The 20478-nt window shown below is 42.3% G+C and overlaps 2 long non-coding RNA genes across 2 annotated transcripts in view; one reads left to right on the forward strand and one right to left on the reverse strand.

The window, feature by feature from the left end:
• The window catches only part of LOC129657963 (uncharacterized), a 23139-nt gene extending 21182 nt beyond the window's left edge, over positions 1 to 1957 (forward strand). Inside the window, exons 3-4 of the long non-coding RNA XR_008717190.1 lie at positions 1359 to 1475; positions 1574 to 1957. This is a non-coding gene — a long non-coding RNA (uncharacterized LOC129657963). The remainder of the gene's footprint in view (positions 1 to 1358; positions 1476 to 1573) is intronic.
• Positions 1 to 14130, reverse strand: part of LOC129657962 (uncharacterized) — a 23448-nt gene extending 9318 nt beyond the window's left edge. The window contains exons 1-2 of the long non-coding RNA XR_008717189.1: positions 14085 to 14130; positions 2145 to 2236 (exon numbers count right to left, since the gene is read on the reverse strand). This is a non-coding gene — a long non-coding RNA (uncharacterized LOC129657962). The remainder of the gene's footprint in view (positions 1 to 2144; positions 2237 to 14084) is intronic.
• Between the last annotated feature and the right edge of the window lie 6348 nt (positions 14131 to 20478).

Genomic DNA, 20478 nt, shown 5'->3' on the forward strand with positions numbered 1-20478 from the left:
AAATAGATGTTTTTCTGGAACTCTCTTGCTTTTTTGATGATCCAGCGGATGTTGGCAACTTGATCTCTGGTTCCTCTGCCTTTTCTAAAGCCAGTTTGAACATCTGGAAGTTCACGGTTCACATATTGCTGAAGCCTGGCTTGGGGAATTTTGAGCATTACTTTACTAGCGTGTGAGATGAGTGCAATTGTGCGGTAGTTTGAGCATTCTTTGGCATTGCCTTTCTTTGGGATTGAAATGAAAACTGACCTTTTCCAGATGATTCAAAATTACTGAACTAACAATTTGAAAGATGAATTCTTACATTTAATAATATGTCTTACTTTAAGTGTACATTGTAGTTGGTTGTTAGTAATAGTATGTGTGTGTGCATGCTCAGTCACTCAGGCATGTGTGATTCTTTGTGACCCCATGGTTTGTAGCCCGCCGGGCTCCTCTGTCCATGGAATTTTCCAGGCAAGAATATTGAAGTATGTTGCCATTTCATGCTCCAGGGGATTTTCCTGACCCAGAGACGGAACCTGCATCTCTTGCGTCTCCTGCATTTGATTGGCAGGCAGATTCTTTACCACTGCGCCACCTGGGAAGCCCCTAGCAATAGTATAGAGCCATTAAATAAGCAAGATACTTGTAAACTGAGCATGAAAAAAGAGTGGATTCAGGTTTTGTGGAGCTTGAACCTGAGTTAGTTTTGGAGGCCTCTTTAAGAGTAAAAAGACAAAATTGCATATGCAAAATCAAGTGTGAAAATGACATTTATTTAGAATGAGAAAAGAAATCACAACAGATTATTCATTTAAAAAAAAAGCTATAAATGCCAAAATAACACAAGATCCAGAAAAATAACATAATGTTTTTTGTAAGTGAACTGCTAACATGCCTCTACAATGCTTTTTTCATGTGTGTTTTTAGCTGCATCTTCTTTGAGCACCCCTTAGAATGACAATCACTTTTTAACATTTTCTAAAGAGAAAATAGAAAGATAATTCATGCTTTCCTTTAGCATGACTGATCAAAATTTGTTTTTTATTGTTGATAATAGTTGCTATTAATAACGTTTCACAGATTTTTGAGTAGTAGTAAATTTGAGGAACCCTCTATCATGTTTATATTTGAGCTGTAAGATTTGGGGGAGTTTCATATTTTATCATTGGTATGGGTTCCCATTTCCTTGCATGATATTTTATCATGCAAGACTAAATGCTCTTTGAATTAACATTACTAATTTATTTGGGCAAATTCAAGTGCATTTAAAAATTGCCCTTATGTTGTAGTGAGCTGTATAATTGTATAATCAAATTATTCCTATGCTGTATATCCTGACTTATTGATAAATATGTGTTGGAGTTCTTTCATAGGAAAACTAGTTTGTGGCAATTTTGTGTGCCACTGTATCCAGAACTGCCAGATTTCACCAGAACAAGATACATGAGACATGATAAAAAGTGCTTTGATAGCCCAGATACACAAAATATGTGAGTTCACATGCAGACATACTCACTGATTGCAATATTGCTATAGGTTTGTGTCTTGAAAATACCGGAATTATGAAAATTTTGTTTCACATTATTAGGGGAAGCACATTGACTGAAACTGCCCACCCTGGCCAGGCACCATAGTAACGATTTGCATGAGTTGTTTTACGACAGGAGGTCCTGGTAAGGAACACGGAACTAATAAGCCACCACCAACGGGAATAGTTCATGAAAGGTCAAAAGGAGACACCACGTGTCCATCCACCTCCCAGAATCCTTCTCTCTGGCATCCACCTTGGCTGAACAAGGCATGCACCACCAGGAGGGACTCAGTGATTGGCTAAGGACAACCCGGAAACTAATCCCATCACCATAAAACCTGAGACTGCAAGCCAAGTGTCAGAGCTGTTCTCCTGGGTTCCCTTACCCTCCTGCTCTCCACCCAGGTGCTCTTTCCCAATAAAATTTCTTGCTTTGTCAACACATGTGTCTCCTTGGGCAATTCATTTCTGAATGTTAGACAAGAGCCCAGTTTTGGGCCCTGGAAGGGGTCCCCCTTCCTGCAACAACATGAATACGATAAAAAACAAATCTATGATTTATTTAAAGTTGAATATGATGACAGAGGTAATCCTATGGAAAACCGAACCCTTCGCTTAATCATCTTACCCATCTGGTGACTGGAAGAATTTTTCACACACTCGCTTCTGGTTCCATAATTTCAGACCTTGTTTCTCTTCCACTTTCAAATATTTTTGGCCCTGCACGTCACAGAACACACTGATATTGCATCTTCATGTCACAATCACACATCAGTACAGTGGGCAGGAACATTCCTGAAAGGCATCTTCTATTGGGATGGCTAGTATTGACCTGAGTTCATGGAGGAGCCAGCTTGCTGCTGCTGCTGCTAAGCTGCTTCAGTCATGTCCGACTCTGTGCGACCCCATAGACGGCAGCCCATCCGTCTCCCAGGCTCCCCTATCCCTGGGATTCTCCAGGCAAGAACACTGGAGTGGGTTGCCATTTCCTTCTCCAATGCAGGAAAGTGAAAAGTAAAAGTGAAGTCACTCAGTCGTGTCTGACTCTTAGCGACCTCATGGACTGCAGCCTACCATGCTCCTCCATCCATGGGATTTTCCAGGCAAGAGTACTGGAGTGGGTTGCCATTGCTTTCTCCCATGGAAGAGCCTAGGAACCATATAAATATATCCTATTAAACCTGAGCTATGGGCTTCCCTAATAGCTCATGTGGCAAAGCATCTTCCTGCAATGCAGGAGACCCAGGTTTGATCCCTGAGTTGGGAAGACCCCCTGGAGAAGGAAATGGCAATCCACTCCAGTATTCTTGCCTGGAGAATTTCATGGACAGAGAAGCCTGGTGGGCTACAGTCCATGGGGTCACAATGAGTCAGACATGACTGAACGACTAACACACACACACAAACCTGAGCTAGGACTTCCCTGGTGGCCCATTGGTTGAGAATCTGTCTTGCCATGTGGGGTTCATGGATTCAATCCCTGGTGTGGGAAGATTCCACATGCTGCAGAGTGGCTCAGTCCATGTGTCCTAAGTACTGAACCTGTGCTCTAGAGCCTGGGAGCTGCAAGTATTGAACCTATGCCTAGAGCCTATGCTTCACAACAAGAGAGGCTACCACAATGAGAAGCCCACGCACCACAACTAGAGAGTAACCCCTGATTGCCACACCTAGAGAAGGCATGTGTAGCAAAAAAGACCCAGCACAGCTAAAAATAAATAAATAAAAATTAAAAAAAAAAAAACAAAATAAAACTTGAGCTAAATGTGCTCCCAACTCTATTTCCCCTTATTCAGATCTAAAAAGTGCTTACAGCCACCTATGCCTCATCCAACAAAAAGGAAGTGGCACAGAGGCCGTCAGAGTGGAAAGAAACAGTCTTAATTGTGGTCAAAATGCTCTAACTTTATCTCACCTCTGCATCTACATGGCTACATTCCAGTGGAGATGCTCAGTCAGGTGAGGGCTCTTAAACTCAAGCTCCAGTAGTTTCATAGTAAATTTGTCTCTGTCTTCAGAAAACAAAAATATTTTAATGGTGACCCTGATGCTGGGAAAGATTGAAGGTGGGAGAAGGGGATGACAGAGGGTGAGATGGTTGGATGGCATCACTGACTCAGTGGACATGAGTTTGAGCAAGCTCCAGGAGTTGATGAAGAACAGGGAAGCCTGATGTGCTTCTGTGAGGTTGCAAAGAGTCAGACACAACTGAGTGACTAAGCAACACCAAAAAGGAAGTGAAACCATAAAACATAGAATGTTGCTGAACTTAATGGTAAATTCTATTGAGAGTCCTTTCTTATTTAAAAGTGAAAAAAAAATACCCACTCACATATCTTTTGCCACTTACATCAGCCACTAAAACCAACTATCAAAATATAGTAAATGTAGAGCCAGATTTTTGATCACTATGTCACCAAACATTATTAAAAGATTAACAAAGTGTATTAAATCATACTGTTCTCATTAAAAATATTGAGTTTTCACTGGTGACAAAAAGAATTTTTGTATCACAATTACAAAATTTAAAGAAATATAATTTTATTTTATTCTTTCGACTCCATGGACTAGAGCCTACCAGACTCCTCTGTCCTTGGAATTCTCCAGGCAAGACTACTGGAGTGGGTTGCCATTCCTTTCTCCAGGGGATATTCCCGACCTAGGAATTGAGCCCAGGTCTCTTGCATTTCAGGCAAAGTCTTTACCGTCTGAGCCACCAGGGAAGCCCTCTATAAAGTACATGATATATCAGTTGGTTACACATGTATTATTTGTATACATATAATTGGAGATGTGCTAAAATATTTGCTAATTAAGATGAGCAATCCAAAGTATTTGAGTATCATTGAATTAGGTATTATATCTGAGTATCATTGAATTAAGCATTGAAGAGCCTCTCTAGTCTGAATTATTCCCAGTCCCTAAAAAAAGTCTTTATATTCTTGTTCTAGTGTCATTATATGAGTGAATCTTACCCCAGCTTCCAACTTGGAATATCCCCTTTTCTTCTGGCTAACTCAAATTTTGTCTATCTGCAATGACCTGTTCTTCAAACACTCCCTTGGGTTCTTCAGTTTTTAGAGTTCTCTCATTTTGATATATGAATAGTACTTACTATTTTTAACCTGCTCGTAGCACCAGGTGATAGCATACCGTAAGGAACCTCTTTTATTATCTTATTTTTTAATGTGTGTATGTCTTATTTTGCAGCTTCTCAAAGGTAAAACCTCTTGCTCAGACTTTTGTATCTCCCCAGCACCTTATACAAGACTATGCAAATAATAGATCCTCTCTGAAGATTTGTGGAATCAATACCATTTTTGGTAAAAATCAAGTTAAGGGGAGATATCTTTGGTGTTCACAAAACCCTTGTGGGGGAGGGTGTGTGTCATAATGACAGATGTTTTTCATCCCAATGACACAGTGGAAGAAAGTTCTCCCCTTTACACATTTATCCCATGCTGAGAGTACACTCATCATGAAGAATATCAAGTAGTATACACTCAAATTTCAGACTATGACACTAAAGGGAAAGAATGGCTTTATTTAGAGTCATAATGCCATTAATATATTCTCATTACCAAATGAGATAATTTTATCTTCTCAGCAATTTAGTTTTCTGCCTTATTCATTATAAGATCATGTTCACTAACAGGAGCAGATGGGAGGTAGGGGTGCGTCTGTCTACCTCATGCTGGTTTGGCAACTCGGCAGAGAGGAAACAAATTGATAAAAAAGAAATCCTGTTTCCTTTCTGAGATTTTTGTGATGGCTCCTTTCGGTTTTGCCTTCTTGGAATTGAATTTCACTGTCCCTCTGAAGATGTTGGTTCTTTTTTAACAGCAGAGGTCCTCCTAACTCAGCAGTGCTCCAGGATCAAGTAACTACTCATCCTAAAAGCGTCAGCTAGTTGGGAACTGTGTGACTTAAATGGATTATTAAAAAGTCATTGTCTGTGCTGTAACTGGGTTTATGATGTCTTTTCATCTTAACACCTGCCGACATCTCAAGGTTCTAATTAGCTGCCAATCAGGGTAAAAAAGCTCAGAATAGGCAGCATTGTGCCTAGAATTACTATGTGGAAGTATATGCAAATTACTTGGGTTAAAAAAGAAAGACTCTGTACTGTAGAGAAGGAAAAGCTATATTAATCTAGGATTATCAAACACTGGTAAATGTGTTATTGACCTTGTCATGATGCCAGACAGAATAATACCATGATCCAGAGCCCAGATTTCCTGGACACCGGTAAAACATGCTGGCTGTGTCCTGGCTGGTTCCATCTGAATCACTGGGAGTGGAAAGAACTGAGCTGGTACTAATCTGAGTGTGTCTGAGGCCCCAAGCCCATGAGATCAGTACAGGCTCTACCCTGTGCCACCCACCTTTTCCCATCTGTATCCATCTCCTACTGTGTTATCAGACGCTCCAGATGGAGCTTCCTGTGCAATTGTTAATTATTATTATTATTTTTATCTCTTTACCCATAATGTCTCTAAATCTCCTGGCACTGCAACTGTTGTCTTTGTTGGAATGAGATGATAGCCTTCTGAGATGGAGATGGCGGCGTTTCTTTGTGAGCTCTCAGAAGCAATGTGGATACTATTTAAGTTTTTAAAAAATAATAATTATGTCCTGACACTTTAAAAAAGTGAATTTCTTTGTAATTAGTTCTCCTGTTCAGGATTGCTTTGAAATTCACTAGGGCTTTTCCTTTATACAAGGAGATGAGATTCAGCTTGTTTCCCTTGTTTGGGATCCTTTGGGATGAAAAGCACTATAGAAATGTAAGCTATTATTAATCCGCCCCTTCTCAAGACACATGTTGACGGTGGCTTTAAAATGTATATCAGCTGACAGTATGTTTCGGCTCAAAGGAAGCTGCACAATTATTTTTAAGCATGTACTTTGAAATTGCCCAAAGTCTGTCTATTGCCATGGAAATAGAAGTGGCATGCTGTGGCTAAGCATCCTTATTGGTTTTAGAAATTATTGCAAGTTCAGTCGGACCAGTGCTATCTCTTGGATAATACCTAATGCTATGCTATGCTAAGTCACTTCAGTCATGTCCGACTCTGTGCGACCCCATAAACGGCAGCCCACCAGGATCCCCCGTCCCTGGGATTCTCCAGGCAAGAACACTGGAGTGGGTTGCCATTTCCTTCTCCAATGCATAAAAGTGAAAAGGGAAAGTGAAGTCGCTCAGTCGTGTCCGACTCTTAGCGACCCCATGGATTGCAGCCTAACAGGCTCCTCCGTCCATGGGATTTTCCAAGCAAGAGTACTGGAGTGGGGTGCCATTGCCTTCTCCGATAATACCTAATGCTTGTCTCTAAATGGGCTGTATAGCAAGAAGGGAGGAGCGGGTTGGGCTCTGCCTGGATGCAGAGCAGTAGATGGATCTTGCGAATTTCCTCCAAAGCTTTGCATACAATAATAGGGCCTTGATAACTGTTATCTCTTTTGTGATCGCTTACAGGTATTGCAGAGAAAGTCATCATGTCTTGCCCCATGTAGCTTCACCAACTGTGTACCTACTTGGAATTTTTAAGTCCCACTTCCTGTTGCAATGTTACTTCACAACTAGTGTTGACTGACCCCAAAACCATCCAGAAATCGTGATCTTTGTTACCTTTGTCCTCTGTGGGAGTTTAAGTGCCTGCACATGTGTGCCACTGTGTTGGGCACTGTAAAGGCCAGAGAGCTCAAGACCACCCCTTGCTAATGGAGATGTGGAGAATGTGTTGGGAAGCAAGCTAGCAAGCTCTGAGCACCAGAGGAATAGACAAGGTTGTACGTTTGCATTGCTTATCGGTTACTGCACACTACATTTGGTGATTTCCATGTTTATCAGAGTGAGATTTGTAGAAATTTGGGATATTGTCATCCTAGTTTGGAAATGGTGAAAGCACTTGAGCTGTACAGTTCCTTGTCCCTGCACTCCCCAGAGAGAATTTTAGGAGCCTTAGGTTAATTGCATGGAAGTGTCCAGCCATCTTTTCAAGGTCCTTGTTCAGTTGCTAAGTCATGTCTGACTCTTTGCAACCCCAGGGACTGAAGCATGCCAGGCTTCCTTGTCCTTCACTGTCCCTGGAGTTTGCTCAAACTCATGTTCATTGGTTTGGTGATGCCATCCTAACATCTCATCCTCTGCCGCCTCCTTCTCCTGCCCTCAATCTTCCCCAGCTTCAGGGTCTTTTCCAAAGAGTAGGCTCTTTGCATCAAGAGGCCAAAGTGTTGGAGCTTCAGCATGAGTCCTTCCAATGAATATTCAGAATTGATTTCCTTTAGGATGGACAAGTTTGATCTCCTTGCAGTCCAAGGGACTCTCAAGAGTCTTCTCCAGACTTTTAGGTTAGTAGCATGGAAGCATACGTTCATCTTTTCAAGGTTCCACTTGGACTTTATTTCCTGCATAGCTCTTTAAGGCTAATGTTTCACCTGGTGTTCCAGGTATCTATTCTCCCCCAAACTCAATGGTTTAAACAACAATCATTTATTTGCTTCTGATTCTTCAGTCTTTGTTCTCTTGCTTTTAAGTTTTCAGGGATTCTATCAATATATATTCAACTCAGAGATTCTTTCCTCAGCCATGGCTATGGTCAACTCATAAGTCCATCAAAGGCATTCTCTGTTTCTGTTATGGCATTTTTTATCTCCAGCATTTCCTTTGGTTCTTTCTTAAAATTTCTATCTCTTTGTTTACATTGCCCATCTGTTTTTGCTTGCAGTTTATTTTATCTATTTGAGCTCTTAGCATGTTAATCATAGTTGTTGTAAATTCCTGATCTGTTAATTCCAGCATCCTTGGCATGTCTAGTTATGATGCTTGCTCTGTTTCTTCAAGATGTGTTTTTTGTCTTTTGGTATGCTTTGTAATTTTTTTCTTGATCGTAGGGCATGTTGTACTGAGTAAAAAGAGCTGTTACAAGTCAGCCTTAATAAAATGGTGCGGACGTAGAGGGAGGGAAGTGTTCTGTAGTTTGATGATTAGGTCCAGTCTTTTAGAAAGCCTTTGTCTTTGGAATGTGAACTTCACAAACACTCTTCAGGGTTCTTTCTCTCTTTTTTTAATCCCCCTTCCCTGATATCTCAGTTAGTAAGAACCCTTCTGCAATGCAGGAGACCCCGGTTTGATTCCTTAATCAGGAAGATCTGCTAGAGAAGGGATAGGCTACCCACTCCAGTATTCCTGGGCTTCCCTTGTGGCTCAGCTGGTAAAGAATTTGCCCACAATGCGGGAGACCTGGGTTCAATCGCTGGGTTGGGAAGATCCCCTGGAGAAGGGAAAGGCTACCCACTCCAGTATTCTGGCCTGGAGAATTCCATGGACTGTTATAGTCTATGGGGTTGCAAAGAGTCAGAGATGACTGAGTGACTTTCACTTTCACTTTCAGTTTAGGTGGAACTGGCTAGAGCTTCCCAGGTGGCTCAGCAGTAAAGAATCCGTCTGCATTGTAGGAGCTGCAGGAAATGGGGGTTTGATTCCTGGGTGGGAAGATTCCCTTGGAGGTGGGCACCGCAATCCACTCCGGTATTCTTGCCTGGAGAATCCCATGGACAGAGGATCCTGATAAGCTACAATCCATAGCGTTGCAAAGAGTCAGATATGACTGAAGCAACTTAGCACGCATACACTCAGGGTGGACTGGAGTTGAGTATTTCCCTTCTCCCGAATGGAAGGCCATAACTGCTGGATTTGCAGTATTTCCCTGGGCAGTATTTCCCTGCCCCCAAATCAGTTAGGCTCTGCTAATACCCCAGCAGCCTGGACTCTCTTTAACTTGTTTCCCCTGAGGGCAGGCCTTATTAAGAAGAACAGAATGAGGATATTTCAGAATGGTTCCTTTTTCTCTTCTCCTGCAGGAGACAAGAGGAGATTTTCTCCTGTACTTACTATGGGAATCTGTTTTGAGCTCTTGGTGGTAAATCTCACAATGTTGTGGGAGCCCCTCCCAGACTGGGTCCCCTTGGAGTCTTTAGCTCTCAGAGTTGTCTGCCCTGAGCCTCCAGCAATTCCTCGATTACAGTTCAGGTCTTCCTACCCAGGTACAGGTTCCCATGCTGGTATCTGCCAGGAATCTCTGCTCTGGTAAACTCTTATCCTCTGAATTCTCCTTTTGGGTCTCTAATCTGGGGGGAAGTGGTTTGCCTTGTGCCCTTACCTGTTCTATGGATCCAAGAAGAGTTGTTGATTTTCAGTCTTTTAGTTTATTGTTAGGACAGAGTGACAGCTTCCAAGTCTCTTACATGCTGAACTGGAAAACCTGCTTATGATTCTTTATTTTGACCACTTCTTGACAAGGACAGTGTGATTCTGCCCCCTGTGGTGTTATCTTCCAAGATGGCTCACTCACACGGCTGGCAAATTGGTACTTAGCTGGTGATGCCAGCCAATGGCACCTCATTTGCCAGGTTTCCTGGTTTCCTCTCCATGTGGTCAGTCTGAACTTCCTGATAGCAAGGTGGTCCAGGATTGTCAGGTTTCATGCATTTTGACTATCTTCCCCCCTTCTTTTTTTATATTTGTATGGACCATTTTTTAAGTCTTTCTTGAATTTGTTACAAAATTGCTTCTGTTTTATGTTATGGTTTTTTGGCCATGAGGCATGTAGGATCTTAGTTCCTCGACCAGGGACCAATCCCACACCCCCTGCGCTGGAAGGTGGATTCTTAGCCACTTGACCACCAGGGAAGTCCTCTGCTTTCCCCTTGTCAGAACTTCCAAAGACTGAAGCCCTTCTCTTCCAACTTTGTCCTCATACTTCTTTGATACTTGATGTGTGCTCAGTCATGTCCAATTCTTTGTGACCCTGTGGACTGTAGCCCACCAGGCTCCTCTGTCCATGGGGTTTTCCATGAATGAATATTGGAGTGGGTTGCCATTTCCTTCTCCAGAGGATATTACAGGCCCAGGGATTGAACCCTCATCTCTTGCATCTCCTACCTTGGCAGGCGGATTCTTTACCACCAGCACCACTGCTTGGTGGACACAACCATTGATTTTTCCCCATGAAGTTTTCTGGAGGCTGTCTACCAGATTGCCTGGGCCTTTGCAGTGTTCCTGACTCCGAGAGGCCTAAATATAGGCATATGGAACAGTGTGCCAAGGATGTGTGGGAATTGCACAAGAAAAACATGAATCATTTTCCCTGAAAGTTGGTTTTACTCAAAAATAAAGATTTTTAAAAATTCTCATTTCAATCATTACTTTTTACATAAAAGCACATGTGAATATGGAAGAAAATGTGGTTCTATTGAATATTTAAGGTAGAAGACAAGGCTTCAAGGACATTCAAAGTATAGTGTGGCTGCTGGGGTCACGGGTATATTCTTTTATGTCACTGTAGGTCTGTTGAGGTGTTTTTTTTTTTTTTTTTTTTAGTATTTATTTACTTATTTATTTGGCAGTGCCAGGTCTTAGTTGGGGCCCATGGGCCTTTTGATCTTCGCTGTGGCGCTCAAGATCTTTAGTTGTGCTTCAGCTGTGGCACTCACTCTTAGTTGTGGCATGGGGGATCTAGTTCCCTGACCAGGAATTGAACCCAGGCCCCATGCATTTAAAGACAAAGTCTTAGTCACTGGACCACCAGGGAAGTCTCGCTAAGTTTTTGTTACTAGAGATTCTGCCTGTCTTGCTTATCCTGCCATCCATCCAGGTCCTGGTTAAACTTTGTTATGCTCTGGGCCCTGGCTGTGGCGCTTGCAATCCTTGTCTACAGCAGCCTCCTTATACAGGGAGAAAGTCGTCCCATGAAGGAGGAGGAGCAATATATTGTTTCCATACCCTCTTTCTGGAGCCCAAATCCTGTTCTAAACACCACTCTATTAAAAGCAGACCGGACCATCTGCTCTGCACTCAGCCCTTGACCCTTACTTTCTCAGCCTCTCAACACCACTGATTAAGGATACTCATTCAATACAATGCTGAATTGTATCACTTTGAGTGGGAACCCCGGAGGCCAGGGATTTTGTTCTCCATTACTGTCCTAAGCTTGACTAAGAGGCTTCAGTCGTACTACTGGGAACTTCGGCAGCTCCTTCTGTCTGGTTCCCAGGTGTTCTATGAAGTCTCTGAAGGCTCTGCTGCCCCACAGGCTGAGTCAGTTACCATGGACCCCAGTCCTGTTTCCCCAGTGGGGGAACAGTGGATCCTAGTGAGATTAGTGGTGAATATTAGACGGGCCTCAGGAAGGCCAACAAGCTTTCTCCTCTGTGTGTGGCAGAGGCTGGGGTCTTCCACCTCAAAGAGATCCAGGATGATGGTGCCTCTACTGAAGAGGGAGACAGGAGGCAGTGGACTGTGGTCGGTGCTCAATGGGGCTCGTGGTTGCTGTGAGTCCATTGCTGAGCTCATTTGAGGTTGCTCTTTAACATAGCTCAGAGATCTTCATAGAACCCAGAAGTGACTACTTGTCTTCTTTGAGCTGTTGAGTGGTTGAAGCCCAGCCCAGTGACCATGCCCTGAATGAGATGGCTCAATATATTGGACTCAGCTGAGACCCTCAGCACTTTTTATGCTGTTCTGATTAAATTTTCAAACCTTCAGAGCTTCTTTCCTTGCAGTTCATAGTGCTGCAGGGCTAGGCATGATGGGCACCACAGACCTTGTACCTCCTTTTCTTGTCTGTACCTTGTCCTGTTGCTTTGGATGGCTTGCTTGAGAGTCCAGTGTAGCCAAGCTGTTTGTAAGCACCGGCTCAGGTGTTCATCACAGACCCTGTGTTAATCCTTCTGGATTCAGTTAGTCTCATCCCAGGGCCTTTAGCTGAGTACTCTGGGGCTTAGGAACTCAATGCTAAGCATGTCCTTGATAACCTGGATGCCAATAGAATTGGCTACAAGCCCAATGTAGTTAGGGAAGAGCCCTCATGCATAGCTGAATGTTCTTCTCACGAATCTTGCACAGGAATATATGTCTTGAGTTCTCTTGAGAAAGAGCCAGAAGTTCACCTGTCACTTGGAACACGTTAAAGCAGAGCTAATTATTGCCCTTTCGTAACTGAAGAGTTAGTATTAGGGTGGAGTTGCCTATAAACTTCATATGTTTTGTGTACCATCCTCTGAGAAGCCATCTGGGAAGGGCCATTTGAGATTCTAAAGTGGACTCAAGACTCTATTATCATGTAATACTTTCAAAGATTAGTATATTATAAGAGCAAAGGTTCTGGGGTTAGACAAGGTGGTTTGAAATACCAGTTCCTCCGGTACTAATTGTGTAATCATGGACAAGTTATATAATCTCTTGGGGGTCTCACTTTCTTGTTCATAGACATGTGGCAACAAGAGCACCTACTTCGAGGGATACTGGGTGGGCTGAATGAGATGGGGTCCGGTATGTCATAAACCCTCTGAAGTAATAATAATAATAACATTTTTTTTGGTATAACTTAGTATAAGTCTGGCTTTACATACAAAGAGTCTTGATATGACCAGGGTCTTGATATTAACAACAAACAGATGAGAAAGCTGAAACTTTTGCCTAACTCCAAAGCCTATGCTCTTACTCTTGGCCAAACAGGCAACATCTCTGGTAGTCTGGTAGCTCCTTCCCATAAAACTAGCTATAGGAATCCTTGAGAGGAAGATAGTGTAATGACCAATCTGCTTTCCTTGGCATTTTAACTACCATTTCCCAGAGCTGGAGTAAATCTCACACTTAAACCTAGATCTGGCTCAGACTCTGCCTCAGACTTTAATCAGGGAGAATGTTAGCTCTAGGCCAAGAGGCATCTTACTGCTGATTCTGCTCTGACTCTATACCATGTACCAAACTTGTGATAGAAGCTTCCATCTTGGACCCAAGTTCTGATAACTGTCGTATTTCCTTCTGGCCACACCTTATATTTCACCCTGCACCTTACTTCTTGGAGAGTCACCCTCCACTGATTGCTAATCCATGAAACTTCTTATCCTGATCCTTTTTCTATCTAGACATCAAGCTGTTCTTTGGAGAAGATACCTGAACAGTTTGCTCAGCATTCCTTCTATGGTCTAGAAAGTGGTGCTTCCTGGATTAGCTTCTTACTTGAAGAGACCTTTTCATTCATTCAGTAATTTAATAATATTTAGTGAACATGACTATAAGTTTCCTGACCTCAAAATATCCACAAGGTCTTTTAACTACCCTCTCTTTTAGAGCCTCCTCATTGCTTGAACCAGAGAAGGCAATGGCACCCCACTCCAGTACTTTTGCCTGGAAAATCCCATGGACGGAGGAGCCTGGTGGGCTGCAGTCCATGGGGTCGCTAGAGTTGGACACGACTGAGAGACTTCACTTTCACTTTTCACTTTCATGCATTGGAGAAGGAAATGGCAACCCAGTCCAGTGTTCTTGCCTGGAGAATCCCAGGGACGGGGAAGCGTGGTGGGCTGCCGTCTTTGGGGTCGCACAGAGTCGGACACGACTGAAGCGACCTAGCAGCAGCAGCAGCAGCAGCATTGCTTGAACAAACCCTCACTTCTCCTGAGAAATAACTCCTGGTCACAACTTCATTCTTATTTGCTTTTCACCTGTCTTCTGAACATTCAACAATCTTAGGATAGAAAATTCTCAAGTCATTCTTACCTGTCCCCTTTGACTTCTGAGAGTAAGGCTCACCACTGGTCCCACCTAAGAGAAGAAGTGGAGATGAATAAAGGTGCTGTGCTAATATGAGAGTCCTGTGGACAGCAAGGAGATCAAACTGGTCAATCCTGAAGGAAATCAACCCTGAATATTTATTGGAAGGATTTATGCTGAAGCTGAAGCTCCAATACTTGGGCCACCTGATGGGAAGAGCCAACTCTTTGAAAAAGACTCTGATGCTGGGCAAGATTGATGGCAGGAGGAGAAGGGGGCAACAGAGGAGGTGGTTGGATGGCATCATTGACTCAATGGATATGAGTTTGAAAAAACTCAGGGAGATAGTGAAAGACAGGGAAGCCTGGCATGCTGCTGCACTCCATGGCTTCACAAAGAGTTATACATGACTTAGTTACAGAACAACAACAAATGTTAGTACAGAGAACGACTCTCTTGTTTCTGGTTTGTTTTGCTCACCTGCTTAAAGGCAAAGGGTCTACTTTACTAGGAAGTTTTATCTGCCAAGTAATTTCATGAAATAGGTCCCAATACTTCGGCAAGAGTGGCTCCTAGCACATAGGGAAAATGCCCTGGGGACTTTTTCTTATGGCTGCTACTGGACTCTAATTAAAAGATCTTGTTAGTTTTTCAATATAAGAATGCTCCATGGATGTATTTGCCAAATTTGTTTCCATTTTTAACCAAGTCAGAGCAGAGTTCCAAAAGACAGACTTTGTGCATGATGTCAGTGTGGCCTCGGAATGACAGACCAGGTAGTTAAGTTGATTAATGAAGGGAATGTTTAGTCACCACTTCGAATAAAAGGAAGTCAGAGGGGTCAATAAACAAACACTTTCTAGAGGCTGGTGTTATCACTTCTATGAAAATATTAACACTATCCATTCCCTAGCCTCACTAATCAATTCTTATTTTATCTATTAATTTAGTTTTTAGGCTAAGCTCTTTCCCAAAGCTTGCCCAGGCAAGCAAGATAAACCACAGGTGGCAATCACATCAATAATGGTCATGGCTAGTGTTGACTCTTGCAAAACTCTAACTATGGTCTGTGGGAAAGAACTGTCCTTAGGAGGAAAGAAAGGAAAACCAAGGGCACACCAACACCTTCCATCTTTTCAGTTTGAGAAATCAGTTTATTATTAAATCTCACTCAATTCATATTATCTCCAAGGATCTGTACAGTCAATGAGCAAAGTTCTCTTGAACAAGCATATCTCAAGGTTCACAGATTATCCAAACATTGCTGCTTCTCCTCAAGGATACTGATTGTACCCTTCTACCTTTGTCACAGTGATTCACACTTCCCTGCCTGCAAAACTGGATTTTCTGTTTTGCAAGGTTGGGGGTGGGTGGGTGGGAAGGAGACTGGTGAGGTGCTTTGGGGCTAGAAAAAAGAGTATAGGTAAAAAAAAAAAATATCAGTAAGTCAGTGATTGATCCGTTTTTCTATATTCAACACAAGGGATTATCCAGTTTAGAGGAAAGTGGTGATTAATCTAATTCATCAAGCACAACTGCTGCTTTTGGGGATAGTAGAGGTGCTTGATTTTCTGTTTCCCTTTTCTTGGATTTTCTAGTAAAACTGTTTTAAAATAGGTTGTTTTTTAATTCATCGTAGCATCTAATGGTAATAAATAAAACCTGTTAATGATCTCCAAACTTATTTCTCCAAGTTTGACTTCTCTTTGATCTCCAGACATCTGTATTTCATTGCCTTGGGTTTCCACTTGGATTCGTAACAGACATCATAACACATTGTTTTGATTTTCTCTCCAAAGCTCCCTCCCCACCTCTAACTGCCTCATCACATTAAACGATTTCATTTATCTACCACTAAATTGCTCAAGTTCCAAACCTAAGACTCCTTCTTGGTTCCTTTCTCCCTCACTTCCCCACAACATGGCCATCCATGGGTGGTTTACTTTCAGAATGTGTATTAAAAATGATCAGCCCTTATCATCTTATATGCTTACTTTCTGCTCTTTTTATCCCTCATTCATGCTGCTCTAGCCACATGTCCTCAAACATTTGAAAACTTTCCTGTCTCAGAACTTGGTTGGATTCTACATACCTGGTGAAGCACAACTCTGGCCTGGGGTCCTGAGGGCATTCATATCTTCTCTTGGACATTCTTCCCTCACACCTTCACTTAACTTGTGCTCTCACTTCACTTGGGTCTCAGCTCAAATATCTTCCTTTCAGAAACATCTTCTACAGCCCCTTCTCATAAATAAGTTTTAAAACTTTGTTTATAATTTGTTTTCCCCACTGGGAATTCCAAGAAGTCTGCTTTGGGAGGACCTTGTCTACCTTCTTCATTAGTACTGCCAGCACTTAGAACAGTGCCTGGGACATATGAGTGCTTAATACATGCTAAATGAATGGGTGGATCCATTTGTGTATATGAGAACTCAGCTGCTGCTGCTGCTGCTGCTAAGTCGCTTCAGTCATGTCTGACTCTGTGCAACCCAATAGACAGCAGCCTACCAGGCTCCCCCGTCCCTGGGATTCTCCAGGCAAGAACACTGGAGTGGGTTGCCATTTCCTTCTCCAATGCATGAAAGTGAAAAGTGGAAGTGAAGTCGCTCAGTCGTGTCTGACTCTAGCAACCCCATGGACTGCAGCCCACCAGGCTCCTCTGTCCATGGGATTTTCCAGGCAAAAGTACTGGAGTGGGGTGCCATTGCCTTCTCCGGAGAACTCAGCTAGAGAGAATCAAATGTATTAGAGATCAGCAAAGCTCTCAAGTCAGGGTTCAATGTTTATAGACTAATAGGAGAGTGAATAAGGAAGAAGAAAATCCTGCTTGATTAGGTAATACCTTTCGAACCTTACCTATCTTTTAATCAGAAGGCTTAAACTAAACTAAGATAACGTTTATTGATAATTTATTATATCCAAAGCATGGAAGAAGGGAATTCAAATTTGCATAATACATGGCCCCACATGTTTGTATGAGGCATGTGTTTGTGTAAGAGGGACAAGTCTTATTCAAAAAGAAGTAAAGAAACTTCCCAAAACTACAGATAGTCTTTGAGAGTTTAGCTCCAGGATGGAACTTCCCTGTGAATTTGCCAGTTATAAGTGTGCCTCACTAGCAGCCTCTTCCTTTTGTGCTAAAACCAAAATAAACATATTAAGAGTAAAACTAAACACTGCATCAGAAAAAGTGGAAAGCATTTAAGCATGAAACAATGGAGAAAGAGACATGATTTGGAACCTGCTGGGGTAACTTTACTGGGAACTCATGGGGCCATTTCTGGACATCTATGATATTTGAACTTAATTGTGGTTCTTGCTGCCTCTCTGTTTTAGAAGAAAATAGTTCTCAGTGATATTCTCATTGTCAACTATCCACCTATGTCATTGAAAGCAGTGGTCTCATCCTATTATAAGGAATTTACCAACCTGGCCTGAGTCCCAGCCTCATTCCAGCACCTTCCCATGTTCTGCTTGGAGATAATATCCCGTAGTTGGAAATACAGTAGAGTAAACTCAACTCTCTGCAGTCATTCCAAAGGAGTGATTGTATATTTATTTATTTTTAAAGAGCATTGCATAGTGGGGAGTTGGGATTAGTGTGTGTGTTGTTGTTAACAAAAAGCTTTTTTCTTCCTCTCCTTTCAAGTTGCTCCACTGAAATTTCTTTTATTCTTCTTCCTCTCCTTTATCTTTGCTCTCTCTCTCCTTCCTCTGCTCTTCCTGTCCTCACCTCTGTCTGCCATCTCCTGAATTCTCCCAGGAGTTGGCGGTCAGTGACAATCAATGAGTAATAAGCAGCCGAAGAGATGGATTCCAAAGTCAACTGTGAGAAACCAAACCACACACCACAGTGATGTTTTCCTTCCTCTCTCCTTGCACTTCTCTCCTGTACAAGCCAAGGGCTTGGGTTTTCTGCTAGTGCCCTGTGATGGAGTGAAGCAGGAAAAAGAGGAAATAGGAAACAAATGGGGCTTGACTTAATCACACCAGGAGTTCATTGTCAGAATACCAGTTAATTTATAGCCCTGTGACATGGAACGTCATATTTCAGGATGTGAAATTAAATCAAGGAGGATCTTGTGGTTTTTCAGGTGCGGTCTTTCTGAAGAGGGGTCCTGAAAAGGCATCGCAGCCATCTGTCTGCCTGGTAGCCAGAAAAATAGCTGTTTTCCACACCTGAAGGCAGGGTTTGTTTTGGCTAGATTCCGTGTGCCTGATAAAGCACTGGTCTGGCCCAGTTGTCCTGAGGGAGGGTAGAGTTCTTTCAATAAGCCATGACTCGAGAGGGAACAAGGCTGATCTCTAGAAAGCCCTGGGCCTGACTCTTGTGAGATTCTCTTTCTTCCATGTTCCTCTTTACTTTCTGCAGTTCAGATAGGAGATTTGTTTCAGAAGGCCGGGTGGGGAGGCTCATGGAATCACAGAAACTTAGGAGTGGAAATGACTTTAGAAACCCTCACTCCCACTGCTGAGCAATGCTTCTTCCTTCATCTCTGCTTCAGCCCTCTATCTGATCAGTGACAGAAAGCTGAGATAGCACCTCTGGTATTTATAATTTTATAGACAATTCTTCCTATTGAGTCAACCTCTTTCTTCTGCCTAAAGTTTTCCCATTGACCCTTCTTAATGCTCTTATGGGACCCTGTGAAATGAGTCTCAGGTAAGTCTAAAAGGAAATAGGGTCTTGAGACCCTCTAGAGGAATAAATCTCCTGAGGTCTTCGGTAGAAATAGCCTCAACTCGAAGCTGGGATAGAAGAAAGTGATTGAAGCAAGATGTACCATAAGCTCAGTGAGTGTAATCAGAATGGTAACACTTTTGTTGTTGACTTTTCTCACTATTAATTCTTTAGAAGATGGCAGGGAGGCACTCTTTACTATTACTATTAGAGTTTAAAACTAAAGGACTAAAAATGGACTAATTCCACACTAAGAAAAAAATTACATGCAAGTTCTCTCCTCCAAATGATATTCTTTTTCTGGGCTCTCTTCTGATATGACTTCAGGGCATTGGTTCAGAAAGGACATATTAATAAGACATAGCTTTTTTTTTTTTTTTTTCCCTAGCAAGGAAAGCAGTGGGTGTGAGAGCAGTAAATTCCTTCAGCTACTGGATCACACTAGAGAGGAGACCTCTAAACTTCTTTAAGGTGTGAGTCTGAAGTTCTGTAACTACTCATAGGCACATGCTTGCATGCTAAGTTACCTCAGTCATGTTTGACTCTTTGCAACCCCATGGACTCTAGCCCTCCAGGCTCCTCTGTCCATGGGGATTCTCCAGGCAAGAATAGTGGAGTGTGCTGCCATGCCTTCCTTCAGGGGATCTTCCCAGCCCAGGGATTGAACCCAAATCTCTTATGTCTTTCTGGTATTGACAGGCAGGTTCTTTCCCACTAGTGCCATCTGGGAAGCCCACTCATAGGTATGGAGAGTTTCTATTCTGTTTCTCATTATTCATTTGTTCAACAAATGTTTATTAAGCCCCAATCACCTGTCAGGTTCTGTGATCCAAATGGATGGGGGTGGGAGAGGGTCAGTGTTCTCATTAACCTTCTGAAGCTTAACTTGGAAGTAGTTTTGTCAATTCTGCTGATAGGTTTGGATGAGATTTTCTGTTAACTAATGGCTTTTCTCTTCCTATCACTATGAAAATGCAGAGGGGGCCAGCGCTTTCCTGGCCTGCTTTCAAAGATGGCATTATTTTTTGATTCATCAAATGGAGCCCATAAATCCAATTAGCCATCTGGCTTAATTTAATTGTTCATAAATTGAAGTGTGAAATATATTACATTTTTATATTACCTGCTTATAAACAGTTACATATAGTATATGTCCATAAGGCCATTTTTTTATGCTTCAGTATCCCTTCAAATTTGTGCTTGAAAAAGAAAATGCGTCGTTGGTTTTGAGTATCATTATAGAAATAAACGCTGAGCCCTGACAATCCTAGAAGCGTCCAAGCACTGAGTTTCTGTACACAGTGATGTTGCCTAGGGAAACAGAGAGTATCTGGGAACTGAGAAACCAAACTTGGGTTTGGCTGAGAGCGGAGGGGGAAGTAGCCACTAGGTTCTGGGGAGAACCAAGAGCCACATGTAAGATGTGGCTGAGAAAACAGATGCCCTTCTCATAAATGGAGATGCTCTGCAAGTTGCCTTCCTCTGGGAACCAAGGTTTAGTTTTAGCTAGAAATAGTGGTATATAAACACCCCGATTCCCTCATGTGCAGGCAGAGGACTGAGCCAGTAAATACACAGGACTTTTTTTAGTCCACAAAAGGCAAAGGAAAACTCAGTTACGTGTGTTACCTAAATGGAAAGGTAAATTCAATTTGCAAAATGCTGTGAAAGTCCTGCCATCCAGCAGGACTAGCAGAAAAGATGATTTAAAAAATAAAA

This window comes from Bubalus kerabau, chromosome 7 (assembly GCF_029407905.1).
Source record: "Bubalus kerabau isolate K-KA32 ecotype Philippines breed swamp buffalo chromosome 7, PCC_UOA_SB_1v2, whole genome shotgun sequence".
NCBI lineage: Eukaryota > Metazoa > Chordata > Mammalia > Artiodactyla > Bovidae > Bubalus > Bubalus kerabau.